The following is a 20,389-nucleotide window of genomic DNA, read 5'->3' as shown; positions in this document are numbered from 1 at the left end:
TGTTGTAACTTCAAATGGTCACTAAATGCATAGTTATCAGTTGAGGACTAGCTTCCTTGTCCTCCTTTTTCCTTCCACCAGGACAGGAGTTTTGTGCTGACCCAACAAGACAGAAACATGCTGAATGCATCTCCTCTAACATCACAGCAGTCTTTGGCAAGAGCAACCATTGCTGTTACATTTCAGGACTCTTCTATGGAGCCATTGCAAAACTATTAGAGTTTTAGTCTTAGTGCCCCTGTTAACCTGTCCAGGGCCTTCTTGAAATGGACAAATAGGCAAAGATGAAAACAAGTGTGATTCATTCCTGACTCCAGCCATTGTTTATGCAAAGCCTCTTGCTGTTCATTAGCACAAAGACTGTGTAATAAATATAATGAGAGATTGCTCAATTTACTCCCGTCTTTGTCATCTCAAATAGTCTCATGAATAACTATTGAGATTTGCCTCCAAATGACTTATTTGCTTCCTGACCAACAAGGAATGTGTAATTGGCTTAAATATATACTTTCCTCGTTATGTTTAGCAGCCTAGCAAGGAAAACAAAAGAACAATTTGGGGAAATAAAAATGTAGGTGATAATTTTAGTATTGGTTTTAAATTTCATATCCGGCTTAACAGCTGGAATGTCTTATGTGTGAAAGAATGGCAGGTTGTATTTTGGGAATTGAGTTAATTTTCCCCTCCCCTTCATTCTGTTCTTTTGCAGGATTTCAATAATTTGTGCAGCTGTCTTTTTTCATGTCTGAGTTCTAATTTTGTTTTGTTTTTATCCAGCCTTCCCTTTCTCCAAGGACCTCAGAATGGCATATGTATTTCAACAACCCAATGAGGTAGACTAGGCTAAGTTTTAGTGATTGCCAGGTTTGTTTAGTCCCAATTCAGGGATGGGCAATCTATGACATACACACCCAGCACACAAATTCTAGTTTTTAGAACCTCTTTGGAATAGACAAATCTGAACTTGCTGAACCATAAGCCTTGCAGAGACATAAAGCATCTTATTTATTTCTTAATACCCACCCCAATGTGGGATGGTGTTTTTACTTTTAGAGTGTTTGCACCCTCCAAAAATGCAAGTAAAAAAAAAAAAAATTCAGCCCGACATACTTTTGTGAAATCATTTTCCTGTTCTGCCCCTATTGTAGGAATTGACCAGGCAGAACCTGAGGGGGGAAGGTCAAACATATCAGTGTGGAGTTCTGAATTTTCCCCCAAAAGATATCTAAGTCCCCCCCTCCCCCCTTGAAGACCATCGACTCTTATCTGGCATCAATTTGCCTTTACTGTTAGGTAGATCAGATTCCTTTGTCTAGGTAGCATGGAATAAATTCATAGTGCTTTCTTGAACTCTATCCTGGCTCCTGGTTTCTTGCACCTGACACCTGTAATACCCGGAAAAGGAAAAAATAACAAGATATGGTCTCTAGGCTCAAAAGGTTTGGCCATGCCAGTTGTAATTGAATAAAAGACAAAACAACAAAACAAAACAAAACAGACTGCTGGAAGCATGAATACCATGCTGGAGGTGGCTGCTAGACTGACGGTGAACTTCAACTTCCCTCCACTCTCTGCTCTCCACCCCATCCATTTTTTGCTTATCATACTGATGTATTATTTTCATTGTGTTCTTTTGTCATTGTTTTTATTGTTCTATAATGATGATGATATGATGATGATGATAATAATAATGATGATGATGATGATGATGATAATAATAGTAGTAGTAGTAGTTGTAGTAGTAGTAATAGTAGTAGTAGTAGTAGTAGTAGTAGTAGTAGAGTTGGAAGGGACCTTGGAAGTCTTCTAGTCCAACCCACTGCTCAGGCAGGAAATCTTATACCATTTCAGATAAATGGTTGTCCAGTCTCTTCTTAAAAACTTCCAATGTTGGAGCATTGACAACTTCTGGAGGCAGGTTGTTCCACTCATTAATTGTTCTAACTGTCAGGATATTTCTCCTTAGATCTAGGTTGCTTCTCTCCTTGATTAGTTTCCATCTGTTGTTTCTTGTCCTGCCTTCAGGTGCTTTGGAGAGTAGCTTGTCTCCCTCTTTTTTGTGGCAACCCCTGAGATATTGGAACACTGCTATCATGTCACCCCTAGTCCTTCTCTTCATTAAACAAGACATACTCAATTCTTTATATGTTTTAGCCTCCAGTCCCCTAATTATCTTTGTTGCTCTTCTCTGTACTCTTTCTAGAGTCTCAGCATCTTTTTTAATCTCATGGTGACCAAAACTGGATGTAGTATTCCAAATGTGGCCTTACCAAGACATTATAAAATGGTATTAACACTTCATGTGATCTTGATTCTATCCCTCTGCTAATGTAACCTAGCACTGTGTTGGCTTTTTAGGCAGCTGCAGCACACTGCTGGCTCATATTTAAGCATACTGCTGGCTCATATTATTTTGCTTCTGTTCTGTTTATACTCTTTTCATTTTTCTCCCTTTTTATTATTGTAAGCTGCCTAGAGTAGCCTCACAGTGAGATAGATGGCAAATAAATTAAATAAATAAATGAAATGTGTAGCACAACTAAGTTGGCTTTTTATCATGTTTAGAATACTAAACCTATGCAAATTAACACGTTGAGCTATTCATTCTGACTTTTGATCTCCTAAAATGTAATACAACTAAAATCTGGATCTGTCACCTTTTATCTTGTTACTTATTTCTTTCCTTACTGTTCCCACCCATTCTATTTTTATGTTATTATAGAACAGAAGTTTGTATGCCGCCTACTCCTCACACCTGAGTCAATTTACACACCATATTGCCAAATGTAAAATTAAAATTCTATCAATTGATATACAAAAATATACTAAACCCCTCCCCCCCCAACTAATCTCTTTGTAACTGATTATTTTATGGGAAAGTATTGTTTTCTCAAATTCTCTGAAGGATAAAAAAAATGGGGTTAGAAGGAGATAATTGTTTCATGGTGAGGTGTAAGAAGGCCTTGAGGCCTAGGGTCTAAACTGCAACGAGCCCTCGTTCGGGTGAATCGCCTGGGCTCCTAAAGCAGCTGGTGGCATGTGATTAGGCCGGCTGGAAAAGCTGTCGTCCAAGGCCTGACAGGCCCTCCCAGCTCCGAAAATTGGGCTGCGCCCAAATTCTCACCTGCTGCTCTCTGCTGGGGCCGAGGGACCTGGGAAGGCTCCCTCCAGGCTTGATGAGGCTCTGAAAACGACCTAAATCAAAGGTTTGATCTTGCTGTCCCTAACTGAGGGAAAACAAAGAAGGGAAAAGTTCCCCCCCCCTAGAGGGAGAGGATTGTGAGTCTGTCAGCCTGAATAGGCTTCAGACTGGGATAATTGATCTTTCTTCTAGATATAATCGATTCTGAATCAATAATAAAATAACAAATAATAATAATAGCCTGAGCTAAGTAATTAAATAGAATTAAACAGTCTTCTGCTCCAGGAGCGAAGACAAAACGCGTCTTGGGGCAAAGAGACTAAGTCTAAAACTGGGGTGCAGTTGGCACAGAGGGGGCGGTACTAAATTTCAGACTTAGTCTAATTGGAGCAGATAGATTAAGACAACCCATCCGTGGGTTCTCCATCCAATCATGCTGGAGAATGGAACTAATCTGTCCATCCCCTCCTTCTGCCTTTCATTACCACAATCCATTTCCCACTCTCCAGCTCCCTGACAGTCTTGTTCCATCTCATTCCTGGCTACTTCCAACCTCCACCTATAAGCCTTTTATGATGATTTCAGAACTAGAGTGGTGGGGCTATTTCAGGGGTTTTGGAGACTTGGCTAACCTCTCCCTACCTCTATCTCCCTAGGCTTTTTCTTACTAAATTTGATCTCACTCTTGGGATTAGTCCTCTCTGGTTGCCTCCTACTTCTCTTGCTTCTATGTTCTTTTATACCCCCATGGGGTTGGACTGCTATACCTTTCACTGTGTTTCTGAAGGAGGAATATTCATCTAAGCTGTCCGCTTTTCTCTATCATAGTTTCCCACTCTCCCTGCCAGCATCCTCACCAACCCAGCAGGATCTTGGGTCCTTCTACACAATGTAGTTCTCTTTATTTTCTATGGGACAGCAATCATGGTCCTTTAAAGATACTGTCTACTGGCAGCATAAATATTTTCCATAATAGCAATACTTTGGTTAATTCTCCCCGTAGCCTAACTTCCTTTCTTTTCCCTTTCATCTATCTTACAAGTTAGTCCCAGTCCAAATATTTCCTTTATTACAGTAAAGAGTATTTACTCCACGTCCCACTCTCCTAATAACTCCTTCCATTTTCTCCTTTTCTACTTCCATCTCCATGATGTCCTGGCTGTCATTACTAGACTATTCTTCCACTCTTCACTTTTCCACCCAGCCATCTATTTTCTCTTATACTATCCACTGAAGAAAACTGAGATGCTTATATATATGGTGACCTACGGAGAGAGGTTGGAAGGAAAGAAGTGAGAAATAACCATCCTTCAGCTTTTGCATGAAATTTATGAGTCATTGTATCATTGTACACATTGCATAAATTATACATTGCATAATTTCTCATGAAAGCAAGAGATGATGACAGAAAAAGGACAGAAGAAGAGGAGAAGACTGAGGAATGACAAAATCAGCTACTGAGAAGTGAGTCTGAAAAATAATAAAGTGGCTATTAGGCTCAAAAAACAAAAAAACAAAAAAGACATGTAATTATTCTTCCAAGTAGATTTCTTTATTGTTCCTCACCTATAGACAGAAACTTGCCAAACTAAAGCAGACTACTACCTACATCAAGCATATATTCTGGGAACTATTAGGGAGGAGCTGTCTTCACCCTCTTCCTTTCACACAAAATATCTGAACTGAGTTGTCTCTTGCTTCTCTGAAATGGACCTTCTCCCTCTTGGGAATCCCTCTTACCACATTCCATCACAGTGGAAAAGGTGAAGATACCCCAGCATCTCTTTGGTGTAATTTCAGAGAGCGAAAGTGTAATTGCCTGAAAATAAGCCCACAAAAAGCAAATTCTCATAAGCTATTCTCTGCCAGCAGGGTATCTCATTGGTGTATTTTTATCATTTAAATTCACCAGGACAGTCTTTGTCTTGATTTAGGGAGATATCTTCTAATTGCATCCCAATTAATTGCTCCCCAGTCTTCTCCTCTTTTCTTACGTTCCTTGAAAAAATTGTTCGAGGAACCTTGCATAATCACCTAGAAATCAACTTGCAGTTCTAAGTAGTAGTTTCAGGCAAGTGACAAACATGTAGTGCATTGAATTGCTTGCTTTAGGCCTGTAAAAAGCTTTTAACATCTTTTTTTTTTTTTAATGCAGAATTAGATTGCTTGATTTGTCCTTAAGTCAACCCACTGGATTTGCCAGCGGGGTGAGTGAAGTTTGGGATTGTGTCTTACACCCGGAGCCCTGCGCTGTGTCAGAAGCACAAGGAGATGAATTTAAAAATAAGAAATGAGATTTCATCAGATCCTCTTCCATGAAATATCTGCTCTTGTGCATTTTTAACAAACCCACATTGTGTACTTTTTCTGCTTCTGCATTGAAAGGTTACCGGGTTTGGGATTTCTCTTAAGGGATACTAGAGAGACATCCCTTTTCCCAGGGATCAGGGCCATAATTATTTCAAGCAATTCTCTTTATCCAGCTGTCTCCAGACATTCTATTAATCTTACATGGAAATTAATTATTAGAAGGCATGGGTTGCCTACTTAACAGATGAGGGAAGGTTAAGGACATAATCCGTTTGCTTTCCTGCTGCTGCATGAAATCATTATTAACTTTAACAAGGAATGGTTGTCAAATATTAAGTAAAAATCACAACAAGAAGATTATCTGAGCCTGTCTTTGGTATGGCAAAATGATCAATATAAAAAGTAGTTCCATCTCTGAAATAATTGAGAACATATACTCCCATCAAGGGTTTCTTTTGGTGTTTATAGCTCATGTGATGTAGAGCCTGGGAACTGAGTGAAGAGAAAACTCAGCTTAGAAGCATTACATGTCCATGAATACTCCAAGTCCAGCCCTCTGGTACTCATTGACTCATATTTAGTGGCAGTTTACTGTGGACCAGGGGTGTCAAACTGCTGGCCTGTGGACTGGATGCATCATGGTGAAACCATGCCCACCCCATTGCCAGCAATGGAAAAAAAGTCATGATACATTACGACACGTCACGTGATGTTGTGAGTTTGACACCTCTGCTGTAGACCATTAGTATACTAGATTCTTGTGTATAAGCTTGAGCAATAAATCTTCTGAACAGGAACTTAAAGTATGGTCCTGATTCATAGCACCTGATGTATGGTGAGGGAGAGAATAGGGGTGTCAAACTTGCAACATCACGTGATGTGTCGTAACTTATCATGACTTTTTTTCCATTGTATTTACTGGTGCAGTTTTTCCAAAATAGAGCAACAGCAATATCATTTAGGATTACATATCATTCCAAAGTGTTTTACAGCAGTCTCTGGGTGGTTTACAATGTTGAAGCATTATTTTCATATTCTCTTTACAATCAGGGTCCTCATTTTACCAACTTGGAAAGGATGGAAAGCCAATCAGGATTGAACTCTAGGCTGTGGGCAGAATTTGCATGCAATACTGCATTCAAACCACTATGCCAACACAGTTTTTTAAAAAAATATTCCTATTGCCCAGCTTGATCAAGGGGAATCAGCTAAATGTCCACTTCAATTTTGTTCACCCCGATCTTTGCCTGTATATGCTCTTTTTGTTGTATTATTTCCAAAGAATGAAGAAGTACCTGTCTCTATTTTCCCCACCTCTGATGTCTTATTTCTGAGGAAAAGGGAAGATAGCAGATTGTTGTGGTTGTTCATCAAATGTTGCCTCTAAACAGTTAATGCACATTCATCAGAGATTCCAAGTGTTTACAATAAATTCCCTCAGATCCTGTTATTTTTCAGAGGAATCATGGTTGCATTATACATACCTTCTTCGGTTGCATCCTGTCCAATGTTGCAGAATTTGGTTGTTTTTAATCCTAAATTCACCATCAGAGTTTTCATTGTGAAATTGTGACTGTATACATTGATATTATAATAATAACAAATCAAATACTTCTTTCATAGATTTCAGATTGTGTTGAAGAATGGCACCGTGTTTTTCACCATCTCAAAAATGGTTACAGGCCCAAGAAAAGAAAGACACCACTTATTGCATGGAACAACTTGCTTTCAGAAGTTGTGAATTCTCCAACACTGGATGTTTTTAAGAGATTGGACAACCATTTGTTTGAAATGGTATAGGGTTTCCTGCCTGAGAAGGGGGTTGGACTAGATGACTTCTAAGGTCCCTTCCAACTCTGTTATTCTATATTCTGTATGTCTTTATTCAATGTCATAAACTTCTTCAGACACTTCCTTGTAGAAGCAGTTCCATAATTAAAATTATAACAGTGTTTTGATTTTAGTTTGCTAGGTTCTAATCTAAGCCCTTTAATGTCCATGATTCACACTAAATCAAGGATATAAAAATTTAAAGGACAAATCCAAACTTTTCCTGTGAGTGGAAAACTGACAATTTTTCTTTTGCAAATTTAGGCATCTTGAGACAAAGTAATATGTACAGAACAAAAACCATCATTGGTTTAATTTAAATTGAGTTAATTAAATGCAGCAGATGTGATCAATCCCCACCCATTTCATATTTTTTTCCCTTCTATAACATAAAATTAAAGGTTTGTGGTACTCTCCGGAGGAACCTTGGCAGACAGATCTGAGCCTTTTTACGATTCCATATAATCCCGTGTTTCCATTTACACATCTCTGCATTAGATCATCCTTTGATGTTTCTGTAGCTCTCTTTAAATGGCCAGAAGAAGAGCAAAACACCATGTTTAAATGAAAGTTCTCCAGATGGTCACGTTCTTCTCTTTTCCTCCCATTCATCCTGAATGTTTGATGTTTGTCATGGTACATAAATTAATCAATTAGGACAATTATATATTTTAATTAGTGCAATCGAGTTCTGCATAATACAACGGTCACTGAGCATCAGAAGACAGCTCAGTGTTCCTTGCCTATTAGGCCGGGAGAGACAATTGTGAATTCAGGGAGTCGAGCATTTCCCCCCCTCTCCACTGCAGGGGCCGTGCATCGTTTATCAAGCTGACTGGGTTGTCATATCAGTGGAAGGACCCTGGATAGCCCTGACCATGAGATTGAAGGTTGGTACCAATTTACCGCAACACAAATGCATTGAACAGGAAAGAGAGCTCCTAATCTCTTCAATTTTCTTACATTACCCTGAAGGCCAGGAAATTAAATGAAACAGTAGCTGGTGACAACTTTAGAGGGTCCTGAATGCATGACAGGAAAAGTATTAAAATAGCTCAATCGTTTTATTTTATATGTGTGAGTTAATCTTGCCCCTGCATAAAGAACAAGGTTAGAGTGGCGCTGCCTCTTGGAAGAGGTGAAGGAGTGAGACAGAAGCAGCCAGAGGATTGTCTCTCTCATCAGCCTGAGCACAATAAGAATTCAGCATCAGAAAGGAGAGGCCACCCCATAATTGCTGACTGGGTGATAATATGATTGTTGGCCTGACGTTATTATGCATGATGCTTTACTGTGCTAATTTCTACAAGGGAACGATATCCCTCCACCTACCAACCCTTTTTGTTACACACACAAACACAAATGTGCATGCAAATGGACTCTGTCTTTCTCATTCTCCCCCCAAATACAAAGTGTGCTGCCCACTCCCCTCACACACATGCACGCACAATGAGAGTTCAAAAAGATGTTTATTCAACCCCCCCCCAAATAGGTCCTTAGGAATTACCCACATTGCACAGGTTCAGATTCTGAGCTCAGCACAGCAAGAGTCACCAGGTAAACCAAGTCCAACGGACACACAGGAAGTCCAGGAAAACAATCCACAAGTCAATGGGTTACGATACACAGCACGAGCACACAAGGCATGGAACTGGACATGTTGCTCCAGCAACACTCAAGACCTCAGGGTGGGATTAAGTAGGCGGTGCCAGTGCGGTCCTTCATGAGAGATGAGGTTGCCTCCTTGTGAGTAGTCTAGCTGATCGGCATTACACCTGTCTCCTCTCCACCCTATGTGTTTTTGGATCAGGAGGAGATGTGGGGTCCACCTCCTCATTGCTTACGGTCAGCAGCTGCTCCCAGTCCTCACCAGGAGCCTCCTGGCCAATTTGATGCAGCTGCAGCTCACCTTGTTCAGCTTCAGCCTGTTGCTTGTCCGATCAACCAGCTGAGGCTCCTCTGTCAAACTAACACTCTCTGAGTCCCAATCTGGGCCATCGCGGGGCTCCACGCTTTCCATCTGCCAACTCAAACTCTTCCTCTTCCTCTGAACCCTTGTCTGGAGAGGTTTCCAGGGCGGATCCATGACACAAAGTTATATGCCCCTTTGTTGGCTAGCATGAAATCTTAAACAAGTGCATGTGCAAGTGCTTGGAGTAGCTGCTCTAGAGGTGACTGGAAATCACCTTTCCAGTCCATGTGAAATCAAGATGCAAGGTAATGATTTGGGTTTAAAAGGATATGAATCTAAGAACATATTGTTGGGGGTCCTGCAAATGAAAGGTGGAATGCTTGAGGTCTAGATATGACTTAGTTCTTTATAGCCCTAGTTCTCATATAGGGGAAAAAATTAGGAGTACCCTTCAAAAGCTGAACATCCTTACAACCAGGGATGGACTAAGGCCAATTGATGCCCTAAGCACAGTTTGACAATGGTGTCCCTCAGTCCTTCCAGCAAGAGCAAGAGCAAGAGCAAGAGCAAGAGCAAGAGGACTTAGACTTATATACTGCTTCACAAGCCTCTCTAATTGGTTTACAAAGCATATTGCACCCAGCAATTTGGCTCCTCATTTTATCAAGCTGGGAATGATGGAAGGTTAAGTCAACCTTAAGCCAGTTAGGATCGAACTCCTGGGAGTTGACAGAATTGCATTCTAACCACTGCACCACCACAGCTCTTAACTGACAAGACTCCATAAATACTGAAAACTAAAAAGTCCAGCAGTGAAAAAGTGAAAGGCGTGCTAGCTAGAGGCAAAACTTCTGAGTTGTCCCTTTTCTGTGGAGACCTAAGCACTCCTTAGTTTGCTTAATGGTTAATGCAGATGGCTTACAGGGAGGGCAAGGTCTGATAAAACACCTCCTTGCATACTGTAAGAGAAAGAGGGGGAGGAAACACAAGGAAAGGGTTACCACCTCTGCTCCTCCTCTTCAACAGCTGGAAACCCAGAAATAAGCCAGCTCTTGCTGGACTTCAGTTGATGGGATGTTGTGCCTTTTACGAATTGCCCAGCAGAGCATTCACATGTAATTCCATACCTAACAGAAGAGAAGCAAAAATTTGTGCTCCCTTGCAAGCTTCAAAGTTTTTCTTGGTAGAAACACAGAAATCAAAGGCAGTAACAAACAGAGCAAGTAAGTTTTTGTTCAGATACCAGTGCCATAATAAGGATGAATTCACCCACTGGGCTAATAATAGTTTGTTAAATTATCACACTTGGTTGGATTCACCAATTTTAAGCCATAAACCACAATATTAGCTTCTTATCATTTTTAATGTGACAGAAAAGTGATTAAATAAAAGATTGCATAGTACCGTATATGCCGGCGTATTAGGCGACCCGGCGTATAAGACGACCCCCATCTTTATAGCTGGGCCGCATTCCTAGAACATCGTCTTATACGCCGGAAACTACCAGTATTTCTGGCGTATAAGACGACTCGGCGTATAAGACGACCCCCGTCTTTGGCGCCGATTTCAGCGCTCGCGGAAGTCGTCTTATACGCCAGCATTTACGGTAACTGTATTAATTCTTTTTAATTTCATTTAAAGGCAAATGAAATGAAATAATGTTTTTGATTGGGATCCACCTTTTCTTTTGGTTGCATAGACCCAGTGAAATACTCAAAGAGAGTGATCTTTGGCCCAACAAAAGTTATCTGTGCCTGAAGTATACCATGATTTATTTAATCAAAATTTGATGGATCAACCACCAAAGGATCAGTTTACATAATTCTGGTTTAGTAATGATATATAAACCCCAAGACTGTCTTAACAGATGAGACACAGAACAAGGAATGTGCAGAGTGAGAAATCCTCCACAGTTTTTTGTTGTGCATATAAAACGTAGCAGGAATCTCTACATATGGCTTCTTTGTGAACATTCTGATGTGCTTATACATGTGCCTGTGTTTAAGAGGAATTCCTAATATAGCCTTCTCTAATCTGAATTGCTCTCCAGATATTGGGATCATATGAGTCCCATAACCAAATGTCATACTGATGTATATGGCAGAACCTGGGATTGGAGTTAAAAGAGGTATCAGCCTAGAATCCCTATATAGCCACAACCAGACTATTCCCCTTTGAATTCTATGGATACTTATCTAATTCCAAGCAGGCATTAACCATTAGTTGAGAAGATTTCTGTGCGTAGGCATTTTAGCAATAAATCAGTTTAATTGAACCTTCAGGTGTGGACATGGTCTTTTGTGCCTGACAATTAGTTGAGAATTCTGAGAGTTGTAATCGCAATATATCTAGACACTATCAAGGTGGGGAAATCTCTTGTATTTTAGCCTTATTGTCTTTTTTTTATACATAAGACAAATGTCCAATACTTTCTTTCAAGAGTCATCCACCCTAGGATCATCTGGTTTGTTACAGATGATAGCAAGGTATAAATAATACAATGTGAGTTATATCTAACAGGGAATGAATGTTCAGCATCCTTATCCCTTCAATTTAAAAGATTGCTAAGGGCCATAATTTCCTTTTTTCTGCCTGGGTGGAAAAGGAGAGCAAAAATAAAAGAATAGTTATTATAGGATTACTATTTGCAATCCTATAGTTAAAGGTCAATCCAGTTTCTGCTGTAATATTTTCTAGAATTTATAGCTTAGGCATATACATACTTTATATACACATAGGGCTTTCATGTTTGTTATAACCATACAATCTTCAAAATAGAATTTACCAAATAATAATTTTAAGTACTATTAATATAAAACAACATTAAAAATAGGTCTACCATTTATCAGCCCAATGTCCTAAATTAATTATTTAGAAATCTGGTACCATTTTTTATTTTTGTTTTGTGTACATATTTTCCTTTTTTAAGGAAATCAATTATCTTTTATAAATTTAGAGGTTATGAACAGTTTCTGAGATACATTATAGTTCTGAAACTGTGGATCCTGTTGTTTTCTTAATCTCCTACTATTCCCCTCCCAACACATTTGCTAGGTGGGTGTAACTGACTATATGAAATCTCCCTTACCATCAGTTTCAGAGTAGAGTGATGCTTATGGGCTTCTTACAGGCATATTGTGGTACATATGCCAGGCTGCAACTTCCGCCAAGGAGTTTCATTCGATGACTTTGAGCTGATCACATTCTTACAAACCAGCATACCTCACAGGATTATTGTGGTATGGGAAAATGATACATTTTGTTGTAACTGGTCTTATCTATTTCTTTAACAACTGTAGTATTAATGCCTTTTCAAACTCTACCTACAAGTTACCCCCCCATCTCCTTCTCCATTTCTTATCTTCTGTTCTCCATACCTTTGTCTGATTAGCAAAGCCTCTACTGGGAGAGTCCACCCAGAAAGGGGAGGAGGAGATCTTGTTCTCATATCTTTCAGCCCTGCATAGATGACCCCCACAACCTTTTAGAAGCAGACCATACTGACCCAGATGCTGCCTCCATTCATTTGAGCAATGCAATTGGGTTTGATCCAGCCATCCATTAAAAGCCACCATGCAACCAGAGTGGAACAGATCTTCCCAAGTCCTACCATTCCCCCAGATGCCTGTGAAAGCTGCAGAGGAAGGAAGGAGTCCTGGAGCCATTGGTCCCCATGAGAAACCTCAGAAGAAAACTAGGAAGACTTTGGGGGGAGAGTGGAAACTCACTGTAAGGGTTCCTTTCTTGCCTCATTTGTAATGTAATCAACCAGTTAAATGGGTTCATGAAGGGTTGGGATTTGGGAATAGTTGGCATAGCAAGTACTGAACACCTTGGATTTCTGTCTGGTGGGGGGAAAAATTTGTCTAGAATGTTTGTGTTGCCTGCATGCATGTACACATGCACACACAGCATTCAGAATCACACTAAATCTACTCCCTTCACCTACCTTCAGTAAAGTTCCCCAGGCTGATTTTTGCTCTGTAGCACCAAAGCTTTGCATGCACAACTTGCTGCAAATTCCAAGGGGGAGGGAACCAGGCCCCCTCAGGCAATTTGCAATTCATATGCTATCACTGAGGAGGTAGCAGGAAAGAGATCTCCAAACCCAAGCCCTGAATATGTTGCACTGGTGGGCTCAGAATAGAAGTTCTAGGGTTCACTGTTTGCAATTTTAAAAAAAATAATAGACTGGCTTGTATGCTGGCTAATCTCAATTGGACATCACAAACCTGGATGCACTGAACTAAGAGCTAAGGCTGGTTCAGTAAGCAACCCTTGAAAATGGGCAGCCAGTGATTATGTAGTGAGGAAAACCATGGTTGTGAAGAATTTTGGGAGGCATGTGCAGATCTGACTGGAAGCTTAAAGTGACATCCAACATTTGAAAATAATTGGCACAGAATATTGGACACTATAAATTTCTTTTCCATCTAACAGAACTTTTGCCCTGACTTTTAGAACTTTATGAGTTGGAAGCTCCCCTTTTGGGAGCCACTGCAGGGATCTTTTTCTGCTGCCTCTATTAGTGTCTTCTTCTTCTTCTTCTTCTTCTTCTTCTTCTTCTTCTTCTTCTTCTTCTTCTTCTTCTTCTTCTTCTTCTTCTTCTTCTTCTTCTTCTTCTTCTTCTTCTTCTTCTTCTTCTTCTTCTTCTTCTTCTTCTTCTTCTTCTTCTTCTTCTTCTTCTTCTTCTTCTTCTTCTTCTTCTTCTTCTTCTTCTTCTTCTTCTTCTTCTTCTTCTTCTTCTTCTTCTTCTTCTTCTTCTTCTTCTTTTTGCATTAATAGTTTAAAATCTTGTTTATCAAGTCTCCCTGACCAGATCAATTTTTTTATATTGTGCCAGTAAAAGTGTGTCATTCATACTCTTATGGCACAAATGGGGGATTGTGGGAAGAATCCAGAGAAAGAAATATTTTGGGAAATATTAAAAAGGCAGAAAATATTTCCCCAAAGGATTCTAAAGGCAGAAAGCAGCCCCCCCCCCAAGTCTCTGTGCCCCAGACAGAAACTAGGTATGCAGAAATGCAGATGTGATAATCTTATCAGAAAGATTGGAGTCAGGAAACTGGGATTAGGAAGAAAGATCCCTAGAATCAACAATCCCTCACATCAAAAACCCAACAGTCATTAGCCACAGCCCCAGGGAAGCAGGATATGACCTTTGGGACATAATAGGATTAACCCATCACCATTAGAATACCAGAAAGGCACACTCAGACTCAGGTCAAAGTTCACACCACAGGAACAACTCCAAACAAAAGCTCAAGAAGGTATAAAACCCATTCCCTACTACATGTGCTCCCTCTTTTCTTCCAGAGCCATCTTTCTGTCTGGCAGTCCTCTTCAATAAACTACAACCTTCTTCTAAAGCAGTCGCCATGTTGTTTATTCCCAGCTTGGACTGGACCCTGATGAAGACTTTTCTTTCAACAATGGGTGGCCAATAAATTTGATAGATAGATAGATGATAGATAGATAGATACAGAAGGAAAGGAAGGAAGGAAGGAAGAAAAAGAAAGAAAGAAAGAAAGAAAGAAAGAAAGAAAGAAAGAAAGAAAGAAAGAAAGAAAGAAAGAGAGTTAGATTTTTCTTTTTGGGGGAGATGCACCCTTTCTCATGCCTGTGATTTTGGCTAGTTTTGAATATAGCTTTAACGCACTTCTAGAGAAGCAGTATGTTAGGATATTTAAATTTAGTAGCTGGAGCAGTAGAATCTACAATGGGCCAGAACTCATAATTGTAGTTGATCGGTTGGTTAGTGCTGGGACCTGCATGAGGCAATCTATGCTATCATTAGTTGCTGTGGATGTCAAGGGACATCCACATTTTCCCACTTTTTTTTTCTGTGTGCTCTGTATGCTCTGTGATTTACCTCATGAGGTTCCTATGTTCCTGACTATCTTGTCTGCTGTGAATATAGATGTTAAATATATTGATTTATATGAAACTACAAGTTTGTGTCAGCATCTCTGACTTCATTTGAACACCAGCTGTGCAATTCCCTGCACAATAGGCTGTTCTTCAATTCCTTTTGAACATAGTAGGTTTTGCATTCTTCTGGAATAGTTCTAAACTCTGTTCAGCTTCTTAAAAAGCTCTAAAATCGTGTCCAAAAGGATTAGTGCTGGAAGAGCATTAATGTATTGTCCCAAAGGATTGTTATCAGTATAGCATTCTTATGGTATAGTTTTCTGTTGGCTCACAGGATGATGGCTAGCATTTTAACACAGCCATATGGAAAAGATCAAAGAAGAATAATGAATCATTGTTTTTGCTATATAATCTTACTCCCCCCCCAGAAGTGTTTATGATCTATGACTTCCAATTTTAAAACAGAACATGTCAAACAAGTTGGCAAAAAAAAGATTAATTGCTTTTGTATTCCCCCCTCTCCCCCCCACCTTCCCAAAAAAAATTTGCTTGCATTTCAGTGTCATTCTCAAATACTGGGCTGCTCTGCCCTTTTTGAACGGGAAATATCATGACATTTGATCCATTGTCACAGATGCATCTATGAGACCTATTTCAAATAATGGGGCGGGGAAGGGAGGCTGAAGTAACCGCTTTTCCTATGAGGGAAATTTAATTGCCATCTACAAAAGAGGAAATCAAGACAGATGGAGTCATTAGCCTCTGGGCATTTATATCTTGTGAGGTGGAAGTAACAGCATGGCTGAATTTTTTTTGGTAGACTGTGCAAAAGAAAAAAAAAATCTTCCCCAAAATCTAAACCAGGGGTAGTCAACCTTGGCTCTTTTATGACTCGTGGACTTCAACTCCCAGCTAAGCTGCTCTAAACTGTGTTGACCTTAATTTTGGGACACACTAGTGGTGCTGTGTTTGTTTGGTTTTTTTGAGCAGAGTTTCAGGTAATTCATATTCATGTATGAATTGGTGGATCCTTTAGCATAAGATGTAAACATATATTTAATGTATGATACAGAATTGAGATAAAATACATGCCCCATTGACCCCAGAAGCTACGCTGGCCAATTATTATTGACTTTACACATTACTTTTGTATAATCAGTGACATTTGCATGAAAAATCTGAAGGACTTCAAGACTGCACCAAAATTTAGATAATGAGCTCCAGCCAGATTTATAGTTGCTCACATTAATACTTACTTGTTGATTACAGAGTCACCAACAAATATATTGAAACAGTAAAATGGAACTGACACAAGGACAGTGTCAAATAAATAATGTAAAGATAAAGCCTGGAAGGTTTTACATTCTATCTCCAAACACAAGTAAGCAAAATCTATTTCAACTTCTACCTTAAAGGCATAGGAACACAGTGAATGCCTTCTGAGAAAGAATCTGTGTTTGGTTTCATCATGACTCACAGCATAACCTCTGTTGAAGATCTGAAGACTTGAGGAAGAACTGAAGAAGTTTCTTGGATGAGGAGTGAAATGTTTTCAAGGAAAAACAGTTGCCTTTTTAAAAAGGCACCTTTGGGACAACCATGACCTGGATGACTGAGAATCTCCGTAGATCTGTGGAAGAAGAAAATCTTTGGGTCAGCCTCCATATATTAGGATTAGGATTTTAATTCAGGCATCTTTCCTGCAAAATGAAGACTGCATATTTATTAAGCAGTATTTTTTCCCCAATCTGACAACTTTAGGGTCTCTGGACTTTAATTCCCAGGATTCCCCAGCCAACATGTATATGTGGAGTTGAAGTTCACACATCTTAATGTTCCCAAGTTTGAAAAACACTGCCATAAAAGCTTTTGTTTGTTTATTAATAGCTACTGTACTATTGAGGAGATCAACCCTGACTGCTCTTTAGAAGGCCAGATCCTGAAGTTGAAACTCAAGTACTTTGGGCACCTAATGAGAAGGAAGGACTCACTGGATAAGAGCCTAATGCTGGAAAAGATTGAGGGCAATAGAAGAAGGGAATGACAGAGAATGAGGTGGCTGGATGGGATCACTGAAGCAGTAGGCGTGAGCTTGGATGGACTCCAGGAGATGGTGGAGGACAGAAGGCCTGGAGGAACGTTTTTCCATGGGGTCGCGATGGGTCAGACATGACTTCGCAACTAACAACAACAACAACTATACCATCTCTTGTGACTTTGTTTTCAAGAACATTCAAATAAATATACATACATACATACATACATACATACATACATACATACATATATAGGAATGCAACTAAAACACCAATAGTTTCCACAAAACATTGTTCACAAAATCTCTTTACAGGAAAATTTACAGAAAATGGAGGCCACAGCATGTGACAGACATGTCAAACATGCACTATGATGGGGCATGCATAAAAAGGGTGGAGCTCGCAACACAAGGCTGTTTTCATGAAAATTCTCTAGATGCATGTATTCATATGTTCATATTCCCTTTTGCTATGTACAAGGATGAAACTGGAGAAGTTAGGACAGAGTTAGAACAGAGTTAAACAGATGTGATGAGATTTTGTGAGAGACTGAGGGAACCCCGTAACTAACTCTACCTTGGCCAAGGGAGTCCATAACAATTTGATAAAGTATAGTAAAGTATTTCTCAACTTTGGCAACTGTGATCTGTCAGTCAGGCTATTTTTGAACATGGGTTTAGTGCAAGGTTGAAAGGATGATCTAAGTAACCATGGTGCTTTGCAGAAACAGCCATGGCAACTGCAATGGCCTAGTACTGGTCCTATGAGCATCAATTGGTCAAAGTGACAGTGGTAGCACTCAGGTGCAAGTTCTCAAAAATCATTAAAGTAGCAAAACCCGTAAACAATACAGCCATGTGAAAGTCCTTGTCAGCAGCAGCAACATGTAATCTGTAATTCAGCTAATGGTGACAGAATTTCCACCCACGGATGGCAGAAGTCAGAAGCACAGGATTGCAAGCGATTTCTTTCGAGATAGGGTTAAAGCCATGTTGGAAAAACAAGCAAAGTCCTGCTTTAGAAGACCTAGAGTTTGATTAAAAGGAGTTTATATAAGACCTGAGAAATGCTATCAATAATAAAATATTTGCTGGGGCCTATCCTGGTTGCTTGCCCTGACGGATAATCCCTATCACCAACCACGGGCAGGCAGACAGGTGAATACATACCTAACAATAGCTTATCCATTTCTCATTCTAAGCTACAGATTCAAGGATAGACAACCTATATCCTTAAAGACACCTTTGAACTATAGCTCCCAAGAGCCCCAAACAAAATGCACAAAGATGTGAACAGTACTGGTAGTGCTCAGATAGAAGAGATAAGTGATCTACAATTCCCTCTTCTGGCAACATGCCACAAGGAACAAGACCTTTCTATCTGGGGTCATGATGCCTTGAGATTGCAAGCAGCTTCTACAAATCTGTACTGCATCCTAGATCAGGAAGGTGTATATTATCTAGAAAATTAAAATAGAGCCAGGATAAAAGTGAAAGTTGTTATGAAAAGAACACACAAGAGCAAAGAGACTTTGCAGCAGACCTATTATTTTATAAGCAGCTTTCATGTGGAATTCATTTCAACCTTACCCCCCTTCCTAAACAACACAGTAGCTACTTTCTTGTACCGAGGATTATTCTGCTAATGAGGCAAATTTAAAACATCCTCAAATATTCTCCATGCATCTGTAAAAATGCCTATGTTAAGTTTGGCAAACAGGTGAAAAGGATTGAGTTAAAGAAATGAAGTCCCAGTTTTAGCACACCAGGTTAATAGCTTTGCATTACGCACCGAGAAAAGATAATCGCTTTCTTGGAGTTCAATTAATCTGCAGCTAACCCCTTTTTTTTAAAAAAAATAAATAAATAAAAAGAAGAAGAAGAAGAAAATGTACTGATTGCACAAGAGAGATTCCTGGGCTGTGTGCCGTGGATCCAAGCACTGTGGTTTAACTCTGAGGCTGGATAATTTTCAAAAAGATGACAGCCAAAGCCCTGTGGCACATGCTGCAAAGAAGGATGTGATAAAATAACACTACTCATCTTCAAGGCTGTCAGTTCAGCAATCAGAACTTCTATTCATCTCCGCGGCCTGCTAACTCAGTGCTACCATGCGATAGATAAGCCCTAATCCAAGTGACAGCGTTCAAATCAGAACTGATTTGATTGTTCACATATGATACCACGAGACACCAGAAGCCTAAAGAGTTGATAATTTTTTATTTTTTTTTTTTTAAAAATGCCTGGGTGTCTCTTGTAGGCAGACATCCTCTTCTGAATCCCTTCCCAAAGAGGCAATTCCAGCTCTTAAAACCCAAGGTCATGAAAATGCTGTCGTGGCGCAGCCAGCTCTTATCACCATCTGACTGGGGGATATCACTCGCTGGAGCCTTGAAAGTCCAGAAATAAAATGCAGGCCAGACCTTGTGAAAACCGACCCGCTTTGCTTTTACATCTCAGTTAGAGGAGATGAAATTCTTCCCCTTTCTCCATGTGGATGAGAATTGTTTCCTAATTTGATCAAATGTGAACAGATGCCTTTCTCTGCATAGAGTGCAAGCAGTGGCGGGATTCAAATATGTGAACAACCAGTTCTCTGTATGCATGCCGCTTCCGGAAGTCCATTCTGAGCCTGGGCAACAAAAAATTAGCTACCAGTTCTGCCGAAGTGGTATGAACTGGCTGAATCCCACTACTGAGTGCAAGGCAGAGGAAGCAGTGATTACGGCACATATTACAATAGCATTAAAGTCATTGTCGACTTCCCCAATGTGGAAGATATATTCTTGGCAATAGACTCAACAGACTGTATTTAAATCTGATCCTATAATTGGAATTCTGCAGGTTGGCAGTAAGAGAATTACTTTTGGCTTTTGACACAGCCTTCAGCAATGCTACAGTGATATTCTGGCTGCATAGCAATCTCTTTCTCCCTCTCTTTTATATATTCAATTTCTCTTATTGTTCTCTGAAGTCTCTTCAGCTTGAAAAACACAGCTGACAGAACAATAAACAACTTTTTTGTAATGTATTAGGTTATTTTTATTCGTGACTGAATAACACCATGATCTTAGATTGTTGCTTTATTAGCTTGGGCTGCCTGAATTACTGGAATATGTTTTCTAAAATTTCGACCCTTCTAGTACCTTTTGATCAGTAGAAAAGTCAAAACCAATTTATTAGGTTTTACACTGTATCTAATTACTATACATAGTTTTATGTCTTTTTTCTTGCCTTCTTTCTCCTTCTTTTCAGTTTTCCAAGAAACAAAAGCTGTTCTGCCACTGAC

Source organism: Crotalus tigris, unplaced genomic scaffold (genome assembly GCF_016545835.1).
Source record: "Crotalus tigris isolate CLP2741 ecotype Arizona unplaced genomic scaffold, ASM1654583v1 scf7180000017585.4430047, whole genome shotgun sequence".
In the NCBI taxonomy this organism is placed as follows: domain Eukaryota; kingdom Metazoa; phylum Chordata; class Lepidosauria; order Squamata; family Viperidae; genus Crotalus; species Crotalus tigris.
The sequence above is the reverse complement of the archived record's forward strand: the minus strand, read 5'-3'. Positions refer to the sequence as shown.